Source organism: Triturus cristatus, chromosome 4_2 (genome assembly GCF_964204655.1).
Source record: "Triturus cristatus chromosome 4_2, aTriCri1.1, whole genome shotgun sequence".
In the NCBI taxonomy this organism is placed as follows: Eukaryota; Metazoa; Chordata; class Amphibia; order Caudata; family Salamandridae; genus Triturus; species Triturus cristatus.
This window is the reverse complement of record NC_140586.1, coordinates 638,839,774-638,855,333: the sequence shown is the minus strand read 5'-3', so window position 1 is coordinate 638,855,333 and position 15,560 is coordinate 638,839,774. Positions and strand designations below refer to the sequence as shown.

Below are 15,560 nucleotides of genomic sequence, written 5' to 3'. Positions count from 1 at the left end.
CACATCGTGCAAACACCAAGGGGTGACCCCGGGGGTGAGGGAGAACAGGGTAGCAAACTGCAGCAGGAGGTTCCGGCAGCCCTGGCGTTGCTCCGAAGTGAGGGTGTCAGAGAGCCGGACCCCGTCCACGGAGCCGTCATTCTCCTGAGTCTTCAGAAGGTCCGGGAGGGGTTCGGAGTCCTCCTCTGCCCCACTGTCCGTAGCCATCAGGAGGCTGAGTTCTGAGCGCACAAAGTGTGGTTTGAGTCGGTTGGTGTGGAGGACCCGAAGGGGGTTCCGGGAGGTCCCCAGGTCGATGAGGTAAGTGACGGGGCTTTTGCGCTCGACCACTTTGAAGGGCCCCGTCCACTTATCTTGCAAGGCACATGGTTCGGTGGGGGACATCACCCATACTTGTTGTCCAGGCTCGAACTCAACGGAGGAGGCATTGTGATCATACCACTTCTTCATGTCCTCCTGGCTGGCCTCGAGGTTCGCCTTGGCCATCTTTCTGAAGCGCCGGGTCTGGTTGCGTAGGGCCAGGAGGTATTTGAAGACGTCTGGAGGGGTCTTTAGGGGGGCCATCTCCCAACCTTCTTTTACTAGGCTGAGGGGCCCTCGCACAGGGTGCCCGTACAGGAGTTCGAAAGGGCTAAAACCGAGGGACTTCTGGGGAACTTCTCGGTAAGCGAAGAGGAGGCACGGGAGTAGTACATCCCACTGGCGACGGAGGGGCTCTTCCAATCCCCCAATCATCCCCTTGAGGGTGCGGTTAAAACGCTCCACTAGTCCGTTCCCTTGGGGGTGATAGGGGGTCGTGAATCTGTAGGTGACCCCGCAGTGTTGCCAGAGGGACTTCATGTATTTGGATATAAAGTTCGTGCCTCGGTCGCTGACGACTTCTCGGGGGAAGCCTACCCGGGAGAAGATCCCCATTAGGGCCCGGCCAACCACCGGAGCTGTCACGGTCCGTAGGGGCACCGCCTCGGGGTAGCGGGTGGCATGGTCCACCAGTACTAAGATGAACCTGTGTCCTTGTGCTGTGCGGGGTCCAGAGGCCCCACGATGTCTATCCCCACCCTTTCGAACGGGGTGGTGACCACAGGGAAGGGTTGCAGAGGGGCTTTCAGCTTCCGACCACTCTTCCCGCTGGCTTGGCATGTGGGGCAAGATCGGCAGTGGTTCAGGACGTCGTTCCTCATTTTCGGCCAGAAAAAGTGGGTCACTAGGCGGCTGTACGTTTTATCCTGGCCCAGGTGTCCAGCCAGGGGGACATCGTGGGCCAGGTTGAGCAGAAAGTCTCTGAAGCGGAGAGGTACCACCAGTACTCGACCGGCCCCCAGCTCGGCGATTCTTTGCTCGCTGTATAGCAGGTCGTTATCCCAGTAGACCCAGTGAGTTCCGGTGGAGTCCCCTGTGTTCTGGGCGCTGGCTTGTTGGCGGAGTCCCTCGAGGGAGGGACAGGTCTTTTGTTCCTGGCGGAACTGTTCTTGGGTGGGCCCCCCTTCTTGACGCCACTGAGCCAGGTCAGGAAGGTCCTGGGGTTGCGCGTCCCCTTCGGTCGTCGAGTCTGGGAGGCTGGCCTCGTCGTTGTCTTCTACTGGGGCGACTGGGGGCGGGGGTGCTGGCCATTCTGGTTCTTCTGATCGAGGGACGGCACGGGCGGCCATGGACCGGGTGGTTATGCAGGCCCAGTCCGGGAGGCCCAGCATCCCCAGGTGCTCTCTTCTCTCAACGGTGGCCCACGGGGAACTCTCGAGGTCATTCCCCAGGAGGCAGTCCACGGGGGCATCGTCCCGGACCGTCACCTTCAACAGGCCGGAGACCCCTCCCCATTCGAATGGGACGCAGGCCATTTGACACATACTTTCAGAGTTGTCTGCCGAGCGGACGGGGCAGAGAATGTTCGGCAGGATCTGCTCGGGCTTCACCAGGTGACAGCGGACGGCCGTCACACTGGCGCCTGTGTCACGCAAGGCCTCGGCTCGTTGTCCATTAATGGTCACCCACTGACCGTATTTCCTGGTGTTAGCGGGTAGGGGAGCCCGCGGGACCATGTCTCTTCCCCCTAAGCACGCCAGGACCATGGCGGCCGGTTCCCACTCTTGCTGGGCCGGCTCATACTCCTCTGGTTCCTCCAATGATCGCTCTTCCCCCAGGGCGGCGGCAGCTACCTGGCGGGGCTTGGGTGTTTGGTTCTGCGGGCAGCTCGGGTCATTGGCGTAGTGGCCGACTCGCTGGCATCGGTGGCACGTGACGTTGGCTCGGACCCCAGGACGCCACGGGGGGTTGCCCCGACCGGCCGGAGCCGGGGTGCTGGCCACGGGTGTTGCGGGCAAGGCGTCTCTCCCTCGCCCCTGGCCCCCTCCTCCTCCCCGAGGACGGTGCTGGCCTTGGTTGTTTCTGTTCTGTTCGTGTGGCCCCCTCCGGCCCACTCGGGTGCTTTCCCATCGGTCAGCTTCGGCGGCGAGCTGCCGGGGGTCAGTCAGCTTACTGTCGAGGAGGTGCTGCCTGAGCTCGACGAAGCAGTTGTTTGACAGGTGCTCCCATACCATCAGGTTAAAGAGTTGTTCGTAGGTGGTGACCTGGCTCCCCTTTATCCAACCCTCGAAGGCACGGCTGAAATAGTTCACGTATTCTACCCAAGTTGTACCTGGGATCCGGGTGCAATCTCTGAACCTCTGGCGGTACATCTCGGGTGTGAGGCCGTAGCGGGTGAGGAGGGCAGCCTTCATGTGGTCGTAGGACGACATTTGGTGATCTGGGAGCTGCAGTAGGGCATCGCGACCCTCGTTGATAAACCTCCCCCAAAGTCCGGCTCCCCAATCACTCCGGTCGATCCGGTGGGAGGTCATGGCGATCTCGTAGGCTTTAAACCACTGTTGTATGTCGTCTTCTCGGACATACTCGCGGACAACATCCTTGGGGATGTGGACTTTTTTCTCGATTGGCCCCGGGGTGTGTGGTCGCTCAGGCACCCCCAGTTCCTTATTCTGTTTCCGAAGTTCTATTTCCGCCAGTTTGCGCTCGTGCTCGAGCGTTATTTTTTTCTCCTCCAGCTCTCTCTGTCTCTGCTTCTCTTCTCGTTCATCTCGGAGCCGCATGTGCTCGAGGTTGAGTTTCTGTTCAGCTAACTTGAGTTCCCCATCCATCTTGAGTCGTGCCATTTCCAACTCGTGCAATCTGGTTCTTTCTCTTTCTCGGATCTCCTCCTGCGAGAGGCCCGTTCCCCGCTCCTCGGGAGCCGTGGCGTTCCCCTCTGGTGTGATGCTGCTTTGGTCGGAGGGTCCGGCGACCCCAGTTTCTGTCCACGACTCTAGGGCGTGTTTTAGATCATCTTTGGTACTCAGGCCGGTGGTAGCAATGCCAAGTTCTATGCAGAATTGTCTCAGTTCGCGGTGGTTGTATTCTTCTATTTTATCCATTTGGAATTTCTCGGTGGAGTTGCTATCTTTGGCTGACATTGTGTTTTTGTCGTGGGGTGAGCTACTCTCTGTACGATTACGCGTTGATTCGGATCGCGCCGCTGGCCACCAATGTTAGAAAGGGTAGACGGACCGGGAGGGTCGGCCGGGGTCAGGAGGAGAGGTCTCCAGGGAGAGCCGTCTCCAGCGATCGTACAGACAAGTAACTTCCCCCCCACAGACAGATACCACACACGGATAAGGTTCAGGGTTCTTTATAAGCACTTCTTAGGGTACGGTTGAATGGTACAAGGAGGTCTGGACTCAGGGGTCCCCTCGATTCAAGTCTCTCAAAGCAGGGTACGGGGTAGCGGGACAGTCTGTCTACCAGTCAGGTAGTTTGGATGAGATGATGATTAGCTCACAATCCTCGAGCTTAGTTGGTACGGGCCGCGGCAGCGCCAGCAGGTCCCGGTGGAGATGGTCGGTACACGGTCCGCGGCAGCGCCAGCAGGTCCCAGTGGAGATGGTCGAGGTACGGTCCGCGGCAGCGCCAGCAGGTCCCAGTGGAGATGGTCGAGGTACGGTCCGCGGCAGCGCCAGCAGGTCCCAGTGGAGATGGTCGAGGTACGGTCCGCGGCAGCGCCAGCAGGTCCCGGTGAGGATGGTCGTTACAACGGGCCGCGGCAGCGCCAGCAGGTCCCGACGAGGATGGATGTTGTAGAAGGCCGCGGCAGCGCCAGCAGGCAGGACGATGGTTCACAAGAGCGGGCTACGGCAGCGCCAGTAGTCCGTCAAGGCTGAGTTCTCTCGGGGTCTCTCGACTCCAGGATACAACTGCCTTCCTGCTCCGGAGTTGCCCCAGTTATAGGGCAGCCGCCCTTTGATGTCCGTACCCTCGCACTTGGAGGTCGGAGGGCCCGGGATGAAGGTGTCCAGACACCCAGCAGGGGGTGGAGCCAGCGCCTGGGGGAGCTGGAGGCGATCGGCACCTGGCGGGGGAAGAGCTCTTGACACTTCGTCCTCCCATTGACCTGCCAAGTGGTCCGCTCACCTCCCGGGTGGATGGTGGTGCCGGGATGTCGGGGCCGGCCAGGCCCGGGGTTAGGGTCGGGGCTAGGCCACGCGGCCTCGTGGTGCAGGGCCCAAGATGGCGGCTTGAACCGGCCGGGGGAGCCGGTGGGGCTGGGCCCCGTGATGAGTAGAGGTCCGAGGGCAGAAGATCCGTCGTGAGACGGGGTACAGGTGCTTTTCGTGGGTTATGCCTGGTGGGCCGGAGCTCGGGCCCTGTCGTGCGGGGAGGGAGCAAGCCCTTCGTGTGGCCTGTCCAACAAGAGGGGATCCGCTCTCATAAAAGGATTGGCCCACTCTATTCGACTTTGATGGAATTTAGACATGATGATATCCAAAAATATAATCAGTATTGGATAAATCAACTGGGAGACCCTCAAATTGATATTTAGGAATCTTTATCTCTTGCAAAAGAGATTTGTTTGGCTGCTAATTTAAAAGCTCAAGTCTACAAGACGGTCTTCAGGCTATATTATACTCCTAAACGTATGGCAACGTGGGGAGATAAATATGACGGGAAATGTTTTCGATGTGGGGATCCGGCAGCTGATATGGTGCATATTTTTTTTAATTGTATCAAATTGTCGCATTTTGTGAACAGTATTGAAGCGTTTATGTCATTGGTATTCCTATGCCCTTTTAAGATCTCCTCTACACATATGTTACTTGGAATAGGCCAGAAAACAAATAGTCATTCTGTATTAAAAGAACATAGGTATTTCTTATTCCTTGCAATGACTGTCGCTCGGATTTGCATCGCTACAGAATGGCTATCACCTGAGGCTCCGACTTTTGAATTCTGGAGAGCGAAGTTGTATCGTATTTATGAAATTGAATCGAATTTGTATGCGCTGAAGGGGGTTCGGAAGAAACTTATTGGATTGTTAATTTGGGGAGGGCTTACAAATTTCCTTGAAGCAGGATGAAGAATATCGAAGTATTATTATATTTTTTTTGTAATTGATTTATGTATTTTTTTTTTCTTCTTTCTACAAATTGCTTGTGCTTGTCTGACTTTAATGTCATTTTTCATTGCTAAGATATGTATGTGTTGAATATCTTACAGGAACTGTCATGGAAATAATAAAAATATATTTTTTTTAAATTAAATATATGGAGACAAAAAGAAGGGGGATCAAAGAGAAAGATTGACAATTCCTTGAATTTCATAAGGATATCTAGGCACCTGTAGGTTGTCTATCCTATTGACTTTTAAACGTAGATTTTAAAACATTATTGTTCAATATAGGTAATAAAAGTGCAAATGCCTCTTTGATTCTTCAAGTATGTTTGTTTCATAAAGTGCAACACTTATATAAACAATAATCATGTAAACAAAAATCTATGTGCAGAATTCCACAGACATTTGATCATATCAATGATTATCTGAAATGAATAAATGTATCTATTATATTAGATTAAACGTAAACAATCAAATGTAAATTTTTGAAAAGGTACAAGAAATTTTCCTCCAATATTTATAAGTTTCATAACATGCAAATGCATTTTAAACACTAATCCATGTGCAAAATTTGCATACAGCAGTTTACAACTACTCAATTAGTCATAATAAAAATATTGTACCCTAGATATAATAACCTTCCTATAAAACTTAGAAATATTGTACGATCTAATAGGAAGGATTTAATATATTTACTAGCCTTCTTTCAGACCTCACATGTTTTTTCTCCAAATCAATTTATGTTCCCTGTTGCTCGGAATTCCATTTAATTTAAAAAAACAATGTATTAATGCGCATATAGTTCCACATCTGTGTTCAAACCATGTGGAATCTCCATACCCATTAAGATAATCATTCTAGATGCTGCTCTCCGTAGATCTAGTTCTCTATTTCCCCCTTTCACATTTTTTGCAACATGTTTTACTCCATAATATTTCATACAATTAATTTCACCATTATGCTCCTCCCAGATGTGCTTTCCCATGGAATATTGGAAATCCTGATTTCTTATTGCTCACATATGTAAAATGCAGAGTTTATTAACAATACTTCCCATATACTTTTTACTTCATGTGCATTCCAAGACATACACCATGAAATACTTTTCGCAAATGATCTATTCCTTAATTTCACTCATAGTTCCTTCAATATATTGTTACAAATTATGTGGCGTTCAATCCATGTCCACAAGCTTTGTATTTGGGGCATCTCCAAAATCCTCTTTTCTCATTTTTATTTGTTAGCCAATTCGTACTGAAATTTGATTCCAGATGTTCAGGTTTCATGTGTTAGTTACAAATATCCCAATGAGGCTGTTTTTCTATATGCTATGTTGAGAGATTCAGATAGTATACTTCAGATACCCAATCATTTTGAGGAGCTTTCAATAATTTTTTAACAGTTCTCTCGTTTCTTGATGTGCCATATCATAATCTGTGATGTATCCTCCTTGTCAGCTCTCGAAGTTTCCTTTGGTTTAACTAACAGTATGTCTGGCTTCTTTGCTTTGGCTCTTTGCAGAGCATCAGACAATACAGTATCTGGGTAGCCACATATTTTGAACCTTTCATACATTTCTGTTACTTGCTGATCAAAGATAGGTTCCTCTGAGCAGCTCCACCTGGCTCTAAGAAACTCCCCATACGGGACGCTCCATTTTAATGATTCGGGTGATCACTGTTGGCATGTAAAATGCTATTTGTACTACTGGGTTTCCTGTATAAGTTTGTGCAAAATTTCTCATTTTAAATGTAGATCCCAATATCCAAGTAACTGAGTTCTTTATCTTGGATATCAAAAGTGAATTTGACATTCAGTTTGTTGTTATCCAATGATTTCAGAAAGCACCTCCCCAAATAAAGAATAGATTGTCTATAAATGAACCCACAAGAATATTGAGATATAATATATATATATATATATATATATATATATATATATATATATTCACTTAAAAAACCATAGTTTTCACACGTTATAGTTAGCTGGACATTTCACTCGTAAAAAACCAATGAAATTCCCCCATTATAGTTAGTTCAGACAACTATAACTCGCGCGCCCGCAATCCACTGCTGATGACGTGACATATTACATCACTCATGACATGGTCAGTGGCATCACTCAAGACATCACTGATGACATCATCCTTGTGATAGAGTGGCGGTCGCGCGAGTTATGGTTATCTGAACTAACTATAACGGGGGAATTTCATTGGTTTTTTACGAGTGAAATGTCCAGCTAACTATAACATGTGTGAAACCTATGGTTTTTTAAGTGAATTTGCAAGGTTTTTTAAATGCTAATTCCTAATTATAACGTGTGTGAAACCTATGGTTTTTTAAGTGAATTTGTAAGGTTTTTTAAATGCTAAGTTATGTATGTTTTATTATATTTTTTATATATTTATTTTACACTCGTTTAAAATGTGTTTTTTTTTTTAAGGTTTTTCACCGTGTGCGCAAGGTGCGCGCACCCCGCGATTTTTTGAAAAAAAAAATGTAAAAAAAAAAAAAATTCACCCTTCGGGGTCCTTCAGGGACCCCCTGACAAAGGGTAGGGGGTCAGGAACGCTCTACCCTGCCCCCTTTTCACGTTCTCCACCTTTCTTTTTCCCTGTCACACACACAACACACAAAATGGCGGCCCACACTTCCTGATTTCGACCGATTCGAACGTTGACTGACATGTAACCACCAATCAGAATTACGCTCGTGCACGTTAAGGTGCGCGCACCGTGCGCGCACGGTGCACGCTTATAGATATTTATGTGCTTTTAACTGCAATTTTCTCAGGAACTACTGAACACCATATATGCAAAAGGCACATGCCTGACCTGAGGACTACCTCTTTGCCAAATTTCAAGTAATTCTGTTCAGCCGTTCGGGCTGTACCTTCGATTAAAGGTCCTATGGGAAAATGCATGGGGAAAACGCGTTTTGGGACCCCCCCTTTTTCTCAGCCCCCGCTTGACAAATCACCCCGAGACTTTCAGGGTAGGAGCTGAGCGGAGCGCCCCATTAGTTTTGAAAATTTCGCGAGGATTCGTCAACCGGCGCCAAAGTTATTCAAAATAGAATTTTCGGATTTCCTATGGAAACACGGTCCTAACTATAACAATCTACTGGCGACCGCCAGTAGATAATATATATATATATGTCATGAAAAAAATTGCCGTGCAAGGAGATGCCACACAGGTGATAACAGTGCCTCCATTTAATGTGGGCAACAGACACGTTACATTCAGCCCACCATCGGCATCGCCAAACATGTTTCAGGCATTCCGCCCTTGTTCACTGGCTGCAACACAAAGTCCCGGCAGCTATGTGGACTTTCATATCATGCCCCGCCCAAATGGGACTTCTCCATGCCCGATGACATTCTGGGGTATGTAGTCCTACTTATACTTAAATAGGTGCTGTGCGAGGCTTCGTGCTCAAAATTAAATCCCAAGTGGGTCCCAACGTGAGGTAACGCAACAGTGTCCGCTGAATGAAGCACCCCACATAACTCGGAAATTATCAGCTCCTCCAGGCGCCCAAATGTCAGGCACCTCAGGTCCACAAAGTACGTGGTAGGGCATCTCCGCGGCGTGGCACGCCGCAGTTCCATGTCATGAAAAAAATTGCCGTGCAAGGAGATGCCACACAGGTGATAACAGTGCCTTCATTTAATGTGGGCAACAGACACGTTACATTCAGCCCACCATCGGCATCACCAAACATGTTTCGGGCATTCCGCCCTTGTTCACTGGCTGCAACACAAAGTCCCGGCAGCTGTGTGGACTTTCATATCATGCCCCGCCCAAATGGGACTTCTCCATGCCCGATGGCATTCTGGGGTATGTAGTCCTACTTATACCTAAATAGGTGCTGTGCGAGGCTTCGTGCTCAAAATTAAATCCCAAGTGGGTCCACCGTGGACCTGAGGTTCCTGACATTGGGGCGCCTGGAGGAGCTGATAATTGCCGAGTTATGTGGGGTGCTTCATTCAGCGGACACTGTTGCGTTACCTCACCTTGGGACCCACTTGGGATTTAATTTTGAGCACGAAGCCTCGCACAGCACCTATTTAGGTATAAGTAGGACTACATACCCCAGAATGCCATCGGGCATGGAGAAGTCCCATTTGGGCGGGGCATGATTTGAAAGTCCACACAGCTGCCGGGACTTTGTGTTGCAGCCAGTGAACAAGGGCGGAATGCCCGAAACATGTTTGGCGATGCCGATGGTGGGGCTGAATGTAACGTGTCTGTTGCCCACATTAAATGGAGGCACTGATATCACCTGTGTGGCATCTCCTTGCACGGCAATTTTTTTCATGACATGGAACTGCGGCATGCCACGCCACAGAGATGCCCTGCCACGTACTTTGTGGACCTGAGGTGCCTGACATTGGGGCGCCTGGAGGAGCTGATAATTGCCGAGTTATGTGGGGTGCTTCATTCAGCGGACACTGTTGTGTTACCTCACCTTGGGACCCACTTGGGATTTAATTTTGAGCACGAAGCCTCGCACAGCACCTATTTAGGTATAAGTATGACTACATACCCCAGAATGCCATCGGGCATGGAGAAGTCCCATTTGGGCGGGGTAGGATATGAAAGTCCACACAGCTGCCGGGACTTTGTGTTGCAGCCAGTGAACAAGGGCGGAATGCCCGAAACATGTTTGGTGATGCAGATGGTGGGGCTAAATGTAACGTGTCTGTTGCCCACATTAAATGGAGGCACTGTTATCACCTGTGTGGCATCTCCTTGCACGGCAATTTTTTTCATGACATATATATATATATATATATATATATATATATATATATATATATATATACATACATACACATACACACACACACACACACACTTTTTTCAATAGATATTTATTGGGGATGACCCTCCTAACCCAGGCCCACTATCTATTTCAAATTATTTACCATTTAAATGTTCCCTCAACCCCCTATTAGTTTTGCATTACATATTATTTGTAACCTAACCACCTCATTCCCTTACCCACTCCATAATCCTACAAATACCCTTACCACTCTATGCCCTTGTAAACCCTATAAACACCATTAACCCAATACCCTCACCCACCCTAAACCCTAAATACACCCTTACCACCCATGCCCCTACTCACCCCTAAATGCTAGAAATACCCTTATATCCCAATACCCTCACCCATTCCTAAACACCCTAAATATACCATTACCACATTTTTCCCTTATCCCTCTAAAACTTCCCTTACCAACAATAACCCTATCCACTAGGAAAAAAACAAAGGTTACAGGGACGTTATAGTTAGGGAAATAGAATTTAAAAGAACTTAGAAAATCAATGAAAAAAAACAAAAGGTTGCAAGGACATTCTAGTTAGGGTCAGATTTTACACACACAAACCCATAGAAATTCATTAGTTATAGCTACCTTGGCTAACTATAACTTATGCTGCCACAATATACTTCTTATGACCTCACATATTAAATCACTCATGAAATGGTCAGTGACATCACTGATGGCATCCCTGATGACATCTCAAATTAAATTACATCATCCAGCAAAGTAAACTTCAATATACTTAATAAAATACCATTTAATTTTGTTTTTTAAGAAGAAGAGGACACTGGTGAGAGACGTATGGCACAGAGCTCGCTGTAACCATATCAACTACTAGACTCACTTATTACCTAAGAGACAGTTCCCAGTGGATAGTTAAGTCTCTTCTGAACCACTAATCTAAACACTAATGACCAAAGTAAAGTGTCTAACCGTATAGGCTAGTCGATTGCAAACCACAACAATACCATTCGTGAAGATGGAAACAGGTTTTAGTGCTAATGTCAGATTTACACAAACCATTACAATATAAAACCAGTAGAGAGGTCTTAGTGGACAGGCCATTGAGTCACAAACCACTAGTAAAATTATTGGTTATACTGGAGAAAGGTGTGAGCCGAGAGGCGAATCTGTTGTAAATGTCTACGACACTGAGCCGCAACCTTATAGAAACGTCTTAATGAACAGGTGAATTTATTGCAATCTACTACTACAGTCATTCATCACAAAGGAAAGAGTTCTAAGTAAATTTCTTAGTATGTCATAAAACAGAACTATACTCAGCCATTACTATGGAGTGATGTCTCAATGAACAGTTTAGACAGTTGCAAAGCACAACCATACACTTACATCAGCATGGAACATTAGTCATTATAGAGGCTAGGTCACGGATAAATAGCACACCCTCTTTAAAAACAGGATTATAGATCAGATGACATATGTTAAAAATAGTATAACTCATTAGTAGTATAGAAAGAATAGTAATTTAACTTATGCAGTAGAAGAAGAAAATGTCTTCAATTAGGTTAAATAAATAACCATAAAAAATAGAAAACATTATAAAAACACAATAAAAACCAATAAAATATATATACATGACTCACAATTTACAATAAATCAAAGGAGAATCGACATATTAGCAGGTACCAGATGATCCAATATATATAGGTGCCAATAAATACAAAAGACATTCTTTAAAAACACCGAAAGCATTATGGTCAGGCACCTCAAATTTTTACCACACTGCTCAAAATGTAACCCATACATACACATAGGAAAACATTCTCCAGAATGGAAAGGAAAAGCATGGCTGGTTTCACTTGGGTGAATTTAGCCTCCTATAGGACTGGAATCAAATGCTTTTTCCTTGGCAAAGTATAATCACTGCAAAGCATGACGACATGCAGCAACGCCTGCCCTGAGGAACCATCACACCAACATGGGCCTAAATAGCCACCTACCACCCATTCTTTAGGAAAACTAACCAGTGGGAGTAACACATTCATCCTAAACCTGGATAAAAGATGTCGGTGATAAATGTTGTTCACTCCAGTTAAGTACGGCTCTCGAGATGGGACTGTCGGCACCAGGCAATAAGCCTGAGCCAACGGTTTACGAAACTCCATGTCCTCACGGTGAGCCGATAGCCACAATAGAACATTTTGTTTGACCCAATGGTAGTCATCTTTAGTGATCCCTTTTGGATACGTAAAAAGGTTGGGACGACCCCGGGCTAAGAATGCACACTTTATATAATTCAACCAAGAGATAGTCTTATGGTTGTCTAAGGAAAGGCAGTCCTTGAATGATCATTCTATTCAATATGGGTTCGCTTTTATACCAGATAGAGATCCAACTTCCAAAAGGTCGACGTTTGAGATATAACTAATACTACGTTTCTCAAGGACCGCAAATGTGGAGGCACCCAATGGAACACCCAGCAGCCGCCTGAGGAACTTGTTTTCTTCCTATTGTATGAGGTCACAATCCCGATACCCCCAGATGTCACTACCATAACTAACCACTGAAACGCACTTGGCCTTATACACCTAGATCATGGCGATCACAGGTTGCCTACTCACCCATGAGCTAAAAACCATTACTTCTCTGCTACAGGTTTCCTACCCACCCGTGAGCTAAAAACCATTACTGCTCCGCACAACCTGGCGAGAGCAGACTTCTTGTAATAATGGGAAGGGCCCCAGGAGGATTTGTCATCAAACAGGATGCCCAGGTAATTAAAAGAGCACACCTGGGAAATTCTGACTTTATGACAGAAATGTTTCCTAGATTTAACAGGCTTGACCCCCCAGCCTCATTGGAAAAGATTTTGAATATTTTACCGGTCAGATCTAAGGCCTCCATAAAAGATACGTATGATTCCAAGAGGCATTGGAGGACTAATGCCGTCCTTGAAATAAGGATGGCATCATCCGCATATGAAAGGACTGATATTGCAAGCTAACCCACCCTAGGAGTGTCCCCCGGGGCTTCCATTAGTGCTGTTTCCAGGCCATTAATGTAGATGGAAACATAACTGGAGCCAGGTTGCAACCTTGTCGTACTCCACGGGTGATAGGAAAGCTCTTCGTATAAGCACCCTCATTTGTGAATCTAATAGACCCCGACATTTCCCTATGAAGGTCCGCCATAAAAGAAACTAATGCTGGCTTCTCCCCCAATGACAGTAAGAGAGGCCCCAGCTTTGATTGGTTCATCCTATCAAAAGCTGTTGAAATGTCCATAAAGCCAAAAAAGACAGTCCCTTTCTTGACCACAGTGTATTTCTGAATCAGTAAATAGATATTGAGACTTGCCCGATGGAACTTAACCCAGTTCTAAATCCATACCGATAATTGGAAATCATATTCTTCTATTCCGCCCAAACCATCAACCTTTTCAGAACAGCCTGGTCCAGAACCTTCACTGTGGTGTCTATAAGTGAAATAGGTCTGTAAGATTTTGGATCCCTTCTATCCCCTTATGTAAAAAACCAGGACTATAATATATTGAGACCAAGAGTACATGGAACCATAGGAAACCGCAGCGTTTAGGATATTTGTCAGTAAGGGAGCCCTGATGGTAATATCTCCCTTAAAGAAATCTGCAGGAACACTGTCAAGGCCAGGGGCCTTATGCTTTGACAGGAGGCTGAAAGCACCAATAACCTCGGAGATGAAAAAAGTGACAGGGAGATCTACCCTCCACTAAACTAACCTTAGATGGTGGCAAGCCCTGGCTATCATCCAGAGAGTTGATAGATGAGAAATGGGCGAACCGATCAATAAAATCAATCAGGGATTTGTGAAGCCCACTACTCACCCATGAGGGTCTCAGGGCGCTGAAGGTGGGGGGGGGGATATTGGGCAGCTCAGAGTCATCCGAAAAGCCAGGTCTTGAGGCCCTTCCTGAATGCTTGCACTGTGGGGGTTTCTTCTGATGCTGAGGAGGGAGTGCATTCCCTGTCTTGGCCAAGATGTAAGAGAAGGCTCTTCCTCTTGTTTTGGCTCTATGGATGCGAGGGATTTCGGCCAGGGCGAGGTCGGCAGAGCAGACGTTTCTCTTGGGGGCATGGAAGGAGATTCTTTCATAGAAGTGTTGGGGTCCGGTGTTGTGGAGGGATTTGAAGGCATGTGTGAGCAGCTTGAAGGTTACTCTATTTTTGACAGGAAGGCAGTGGAGGTCTAGTAGGTGCTGGGTGATGTGGTCTTGTCGTGGGATGCTGGTGACGAGTCTGGCTGCGGCATTCTTAATGATCTGGAGTGTGTAGAGTAGAGATTTGTTGATTCCGGTGTAGAGGGCATTCCCGTAGTACAGTCTGCCAGTCATGAGTGCGTGGGTGATGTCTTTCTGGATGTGGGGGGGATCCACGTGAAGGTCTTGGAGTATGCGGAGGGTGTTGAAGCACGTGGACGATATGGCGTTGACCTGTCAGTTTATAGTGAGGGAGGAGTCGAGTAGGATGCGGAGGTTGCGCCCGTGGTCTGTGTGTGTGGGAGGGTTGCCGAGGTCAGGGAGCCACCAGGTGTCGTCCCATGCAAAGGGGGTGGATCCAAGGACGAGGACTTCTGTCTTCTGCATGCTGAGCTTCAGGCAGCTGCTACTCATCCAGGATGCGACGTCCATCATTCCTTCCTAGAAGCTGCATCTGTTGATGTGGGGTTCTTTGGTGAGGGATAGGATGAGCTGGGTGTCGTCGGCGTAAGATACTATGCTAAGTCCTTGTTTTCTGATGATGGTTGCGAGAGGGGCCACATAGATGTTGAAGAGCTTGGGGCTGAGTTAGGATCCTTGGGGTACTCTGCATCTGATCTCTGTGGGTTCAGAGAGGAAGGGTGGTAGTCTGATTCTTTGTGTTCGGCCAGCAAAGAAGGAGCGGATCCAGTCTACAGCAGTTCACTGTATGCCGGGGTCATGGAGTCTGGCGGCTAGTGTGCAGTGACAGACAGTGTTGGAAGCTGCTGAGAGGTCCAGTAGAATGAGTGCTGCCATGGGGCTTTGGTCGAGGAGATTGCAGATGTCGTCAGTGGAGGCTAGGAGGTGGTCTCAGTGCTGTGGTTGCTGTGGAATACGGATTGAGAGGTGTTGAGGATTGAGTTGGATTCTATGACGTTTGTGAGCTGGTTGTTGACGATCTTCTCGGTGACTTTGGTGGCAAAGGGGAGGAGGGAGATGGGTCTGTAGTTCTTGAGGACCATCGGGTCTGAAGAGGGCTTCTTGAGGAGGGGTTTGACATCTGCATGCTTCCAGTTGTCAGGGAAGGTGCCTGTTTAGAGGGAGCAGTTGATTGTACGTCGTAGTTCAGGTGCTATGGCGCC

General features: G+C 47.6%; 1 protein-coding gene across 1 annotated transcript in view; it reads right to left on the bottom strand.

Moving 5' to 3' along the window:
* The window catches only part of DNAI4 (dynein axonemal intermediate chain 4), a 365,428-nt gene that overhangs the window by 312,887 nt on the left and 36,981 nt on the right, over positions 1 to 15,560 (bottom strand). The gene's annotated exons all lie outside the window — the stretch shown is intronic.